General features: G+C 32.8%; 1 pseudogene; it reads left to right on the forward strand.

Moving 5' to 3' along the window:
- The first annotated feature begins 412 nt into the window (after positions 1–412).
- On the forward strand, positions 413–6,834 carry LOC127623920 (ectonucleotide pyrophosphatase/phosphodiesterase family member 7-like; annotated as a pseudogene).
- The last annotated feature ends 189 nt before the right edge of the window (positions 6,835–7,023 follow it).

A 7,023-nucleotide genomic window follows, 5' to 3' on the forward strand; every position in this document is an offset into this window, starting at 1 on the left:
GGAGCTTCAAAGTTTTGGATCCTATTCACTTGAATTGTAAGGACCAACAGAGCTGAAATATACTATTTGGGCTATTTCAAAGCTTATTTCACTCCTCTTAGTTTAACATCTCCATCTCTTATTTTGATAGATAAATCCTCTAATGGCCTCTGGGAGTCTACAAGCCCTGAAAACGTCCATGATCGGTGAAAATAGTGTAGTATTTTAAGTTTTTTAATCTTAAAATAGATAAATTACAGATGGTTGTATGATCTATAATTTGTCCAGTCAGTCTAAGTTCTATTGGCTTTAAAACTAACAGAACAGAAAATATGCATTCAGTATTACAAAGGTCTTGTCATTCTCCTGATAATGCTTATAAAACCAAGATCAGTCTCTGCTGAATTTCATTCTTATTGACAGTGTGCACAAGATGAAGTCAGAACTTCTGCTAGTGCTGGCTTTGTCCCTCTGCATGAGCAGAAACCACTGTCCAAACGTAGAACATATAACATGCTTCTGCTTGTATCTTTTGATGATTTCAGGTGGGACTATGACCAAGATGCGGACACACCAAATTTGGACAAGCTAGTTGAAGAAGGAGTGGAGGCAAAGTACATCAATCCCCCAGCAATCACCATGACATCTCCTTCACACTTCACAACTATTACTGGTAAGGAAATCAATTTCTGACTCATGCAATTAATTTAGTTAATAATTGTATAATTAATAATTACACAAAACAATGACATACTGTATAGATTACATAGATTTAAGACTTTTGAGTCTTCTTATTATAACATAACTTCTTAATTATGTTATGTTCATGTGTACATTGACTTATGTGTTGAAAACACACTCACCCACCTCTTACTATTGCATAGACTGCATACACTATAAAAAGTGGCAACCTGTACTTGTCACCCAGGGGCGGGTCTACGTCCCTGAAATTCGATTGGCCACCCCAGGTGCCCCCCCCATAAGATGTCTTGTGATTGGTTCATTTTACGGCCAATCAATTTATAGACTCTACTGAAGTTTGTGATTCAAAGAAGTTTTTTTTTTTTTTTAAAGCTTAATAAAGTCATCTTTATTGCCAAAAAAAAAGAGGATACAAATCACAAGTGACTTATCAAAATATACATACAAATTTTCTCAAATAACTACTGTTATCCTTCAACAACACAAACAAACAAGGTACATCAATAAATCTCTGAATATAACCTCAATTGTTCAGCCATAGGTTGAGCATAGCTAGTACAAAGAACAGAAAACACACTATAAACAAACCAATAATTAAATTAAAAAAAAAGAAATAAAATGAAAAAATAAATAAAAAGGGACTTTTTAAATTAATTTAAACGTATCCAAAAGAGAAATCAATTTAAGGGCTTTCTGATTTTTAACAAATTTTAAAGATTTGCACAAGAGTTTAACCTCATTCATCCAGTGATTAAAGTTGGGTTTAGATTTAAACCATCTGCATTTATGAATGAAAAACTTTCCAAAACATAACAAGAAATTAATAACAAAATCACAATCTTTGTTTTCCAGACAAACACCAAACCTAATTAACTTCCACGTGAGTGGTGGGATACCTTAACCAATTCTGCACCTCACTCCAAAAGTGGCACCAGATCACAATCAAAGAAGACATGCTCTAGATTTTCAATATTTGTTTCACAAAAAACACAATTATTCACATCAAAATTAAATTTCAATCTTAAAAATTCTTTAGTAGGATAAATCTCATTTAAAATTTTGAAGTTCACCTCCTTAGCTTTAGGAGGGAGAGGAAAAGACAAATAATTTGTCCTAATTTAATTTTTTTCAACCTTATCAAAATCTTTAAGCACATATTCCCATCTAATTGGGTTTGGGTAATAAGCCTGTAAAAAAAAAAAATTCTAATGACTCTATTTGTACATTTTTTATCACAAAAATCACAACCTTCTAAGGAGAGCTGTCTCAGTACTGGGGAGCTTTTGGAGTACAACATATCTTCTTTAACTATTAATCTTAACGGAATTGGTATAGCTCTAATCATTCTATTAAACATATTAACGGTACACTGTACTTGGAATTTCTCACAAAACTCTCTATACAGTAACAAATTTCCATTATCATCCAAGAAATGGGCAATAGCCCAAATCCCTTTAGATATCCATTCCTCAAGATATACAGATTTTCTGCCAAACTTTATATATCTACTATTCCAAACTGGAGTGTTGTGAGGAGTGAAGTTATGTTTGAACAATAGTTTCCAATAGAGCAGCACTTGCTGATGGAAGGCTGAAAGTTTAACTGGTAACGAGGTGCACTAAAAATCACAACAACAGAAAGTGTATTCCCCCCAGTTTGTTAAAGATAGCATTGGGGACAATAAACCAAAAGGAGTGGCTATTTTGAATGAAGGATTTTAACCATTTCAATTTCAAAACACCATTCATAATGTCAAAATCGATAGCATTCACCCCACCGTCTTCATATTTTTTAATCATGTCCTCCTTTCTAATGTATTTCTCCAAATAAATTTAAAATTCACCTTATTTATTAATTGAATCATTCGTGTTGATATGGGCACAGAGAAGGCTGGATAGATGAGTCTGGACAAACTATCCATTTTAGATAAAAGAACCCTTCCAAAAATTGTAAGATCCCTCTGCAGCCATCTATTCAATATGGACTTATATTTATCTATGTTATTCAACACATTTTTATTCTCCATAACATCTTTATATTCAGAAATAATAATCCCCAAATATTTAACTTCCCTTTTAATTTGTATATTAGATAATGACTGCAAAGGAAACTCATGCAGTGTTAACATTACACATTTGTGTAGGTTTAAATGTAGCCTGAAGCTTTAGAAAACTGGTTAATAGAATGGAAAGCTAATAGAATTTGATATTCATTCTTTAGAAACAATGTTGTACCGTCAGTAAACTGACTTATAAGTATGTCTATCCAACACTGAAAGACCTTCAATACCATTATTTTTAATCAATATAGATAATAACTCTGCAACCATTATAAATAATAATGGTGAGCTTGCCAGTCACCACCGAAACTAGTTGAGGTCTGCCTTCTTTCTTTTTCAACTGTTTTCCTCTCTTTCTGCTACTGTTTTTATTGTTTCTAAACTAAAGACTGTTCTTTAATATATTAGCAGAGCACAATGTAATGGTTCCATATTTTATTTTTAAACTGTGGTGTTTTCGTTTGAACTGTTACAGTGCTAAAACTTTAACTCTGTGTTACTCAGCTTTTTTGTAAATTAATCTGAAAGAAATGTTGAATGAAACACTATGATGTTTTGGCCAAACCATTTGAATTATTACAGTGGGGGGAATTATTTTGTGAATAAAACTACTGTATATTGTAATGGCCAAACTAATTAAAAGAAAATAGTTGACATTGTTTCTGCTTCTGGGTTTTTAAAATTGCTCATTATTAAAATTGCTTTTATTTTATAAACTTGTTAGTTTTATGAAAACACTAAAAATAATAAACACTGGCTCTCAAATTTAACTTAATGGATATATCCAGGGATGACAAAAAACTAAATTACTACATGCTTTATTACTACATTTGTTTACAAGTAACTTTATTCAAGTTAAAAAAAAATAATAAAATCAATAGGATTTACGTAATATACTGTAGAATTTAGCTTTTTTTTTTGGTCACTGGCGGCCGCCCCGTTTGGAGGCAGTGCCCCAGCATGGCCCCCCCACTGAAAATGCTCTAGACACGCCCCTGTTGTCACCTAAAGAGCTAAATATACTTGTTCTAAATTTTACAATTAGTTCTGTCAGTGTACATGTATTTAGGTTGATTCAGTAATTGTAAATAATAGTTTTGACTAGACTAAAGAAGATTTAAATATGAAGTACATTCTTTTTTTCATTTTTGTTTTCCATAGGCTCCATAAAATGATTTAAATATTGAAAGAAAAAAAAAAAACTCAAAAGACATGTCCAGATACTGTACTATTAATAGGATTCAGATTTTACAGTGACGGAACATAATTATTCAACAAAAGAATCATGAACACAAGCAGAAACCCATGACAACCCAAAGGCCTAATATTCATCCAAACACTGACTTGGTTGATATAATTGTGTAATGCATGCTAAATAGTGAATATTCATATTTGATTTGGTTGATCAATTGAGTGAATGAGTATATCTGCATATGTTGCATCACTCAAATCTTACTCAATTTACATTTTTTGATTAAGCTTATCAGACGCTGAACAGAACAGAAAGAATATTAATATGGGTCCAATTAATCACTGCAGACATATGTGAAGAATATTATTCTTAGAAGATAATTATTCATTTCAATCCATTATTTGACAACAAAACCATACTGGTTGGTCAATTTCACATTTTGTTTAATTCAATTTATACTTGCATATCTACAGTCATGGGTAGCATAGTTTATAACAGAATTAATCTATCTTTACCTCTCAATTAGGAAGATGGATAGAGCATCATGGAGTTGTCCATAGCATGATTTTTAACACTTCAACTGGCATGAGAATGGGAAAAATTATGGAATAATAGTGCTTTGCCTCTGTGAATTACAGCACAGAACCAGGTGAGTAAAAGTCATTATCTGTTATGTATACCTTGTCTTGTCTCACTGTTGCCCTTTGTTTGTCATTTTTGTCACTTTTGTAGTTCCTTAGTTTTCACTTTTGTCACCCTTGTAGCTCCATAATCTCCTTGTTAACTTTCGTGTTCTCTGTTCATTGTTTTCACCTGCCCTCGTTAGTTTGCCATTGGTTTCTGTTTATTGCCCTGCCATCTTGTTTGAGTTCTGTTTGTTCATTGGTTCCAGTTTTCCCATGTCCATGTATTTTTACCCGGTTGTTTTCACTCCCCTCTGTCAATCGTTGAATGTTGTTACCTGTATGTGTTCCCTGCCCGAGTTCTCAGTTTTGTTTTCATCGTGTTTAAGTTGCCTGTTTTCCCATTGTGGGTTTTTCCTGTGTGTTTATTTGTTTGTTTGTTTAATAAAGTTAAGCTGCATTTAGATCCACTCTCCTCGTCTGCCTTCGCTGCCTCCATTCGTGACATTATCATAACTGGCTCCTTTTACAAACTTTTTGTCTCCAAATTGTACTGACGAAATACAAAATTGACTACATTGCGTTCGTTGTTTTATTGTTCTTGTGATGATTTTAGATATGCAAATATTTCCTGTTAAATTTCCCTCATTAATTTTTTAAATACCATAGTGGTCTTGCCTAATGTCTCCTACGTATTTCAAAGTGTCTGAAAACAGCGTCTTTTTTCTATTCTGGTGGAGGAGTTAATTAAAGTGGGCAAGCTGTGGACCATTTGCTGGTTGAAGAACACGGGCAACTGGATGACAATGAAATAGTGTGGCAGCAGAACACTGACACTGTGATGGGATGGTACACCAAAGAAGACTTTCACTTGGTTACTCTACTATGGAGAACCTGACAACATGGGTCATGCTGTAGGCTCCGCAACCTTGAGAGAAGATAACTGAACAAATCAACCATATTATTGGATACCTTAGAGATGCGATTCACAAGAATGATTTCACTGATCGTCTTAATGTCATCATTACTTCAGACCATGGCATTAACACTATTAAAAAGTCTCCTGAGGTTAATGAGATAAACCTTTGATTACATGACATTTTTTAATCTATCCCAATCTGAGTTGCTCGACTATGGTGGGTTTGGAATGATAACACCCAAGGAGGGGAAAGAACAGGATGTTTATGATGCCCTGAAGAATGCACATCCAAATCTCACTGTCTATTAGAAAAGGAGATTCGAAAACACTTTCACATTGCCAAAAACCACAGAATTCAATCTATTGCCCTTTTGAAAGATCAGGGTTTCAATCTAAACTCGGTAGGTTATTTTACAGATTTTAAAGGATACTTCAACAGCTCAAACTTCTGGTGGTATTATAGCAGTGTTTCCTTACTCGGTCCATGCCATCAAATCAGCTTAAGTGAATTATGATCATTTCCATATTCAAATCAGTTTCGTTCCAATTAAAATTGTGAATATTACTTAAATTTTCTGTTATCAATCGTCTCACTCTTATGTTGAACCAAACCCATATGACTTTCTTTGTTCCTTGGAACAATAAAGGAGATGTTATGGGCAGAATGTTATAGGGCCTGACAGCCTTAGTCACCATTCACTTTCATTGCATTTTTTCCCATATAAATGAAGGGTTTGTAGTGACATGAAGGTGAGTAAATGATGAAAGAACTTTCTTTTTTGGGTACACTAACTTAAAGTTTGTTTGTTGTTTGATCAGAGGATCATTTGTATATCAACAAAGGGAATCATGGATTCAGCAATGAGGAAATTGACATGAAAAGGATCTTTCGAGCATTTGCGCCAGATTTCAAGAAATAATTCTTGGCTGATCCATTTGACAGTGTCAGCATCTATCTGTTGATGTGCAAGCAGGTGGGAGTAGTTCCAGAACCAAACAATGGAAGTCTCAGTGAAGAATTTTATTTGGAAATCTCATTTGCGCATTTAGCTTTATGTCCAACACAAAATTATAAAAATTATTACATTTATCAATTATTTCATAATTTAATGTTTTCAATTATTAACTATGAAACAAATAATAAATTATGTCCTACATTTAGAAAATATAGAAATGTAGAAAATTGCGTTTTCTCTCAGTCTCACAAATGGCCAAAAAAAAAACACATATATATTTATATGTGTGTGTGTCCGTTTAATTTATAAAAATATTTATTTAATAATATAATTTTATATATTTAACATAATATGTATTATTTGAGTGGATTATGGATTTTTAATGGACTTGAGCAGCCTCTTAACAAGTCTAAATTAATTAATTGTTCTTATTTGCATGTGGGAACTAATACTAGATACTAAATAACCATTAATGATAAGGAATATAGTTTAAAATCTTCCAGTGTTAAATGTCATGGTGATGAACAACATTTCCTTTTCATATTAATTATATTCATCAAATATAAAGATAATAATATAATGAATACAAGTTT

The sequence above is a fragment of the Xyrauchen texanus genome, chromosome 30 (assembly GCF_025860055.1).
Source record: "Xyrauchen texanus isolate HMW12.3.18 chromosome 30, RBS_HiC_50CHRs, whole genome shotgun sequence".
NCBI classification, from domain to species: Eukaryota; Metazoa; Chordata; class Actinopteri; order Cypriniformes; family Catostomidae; genus Xyrauchen; species Xyrauchen texanus.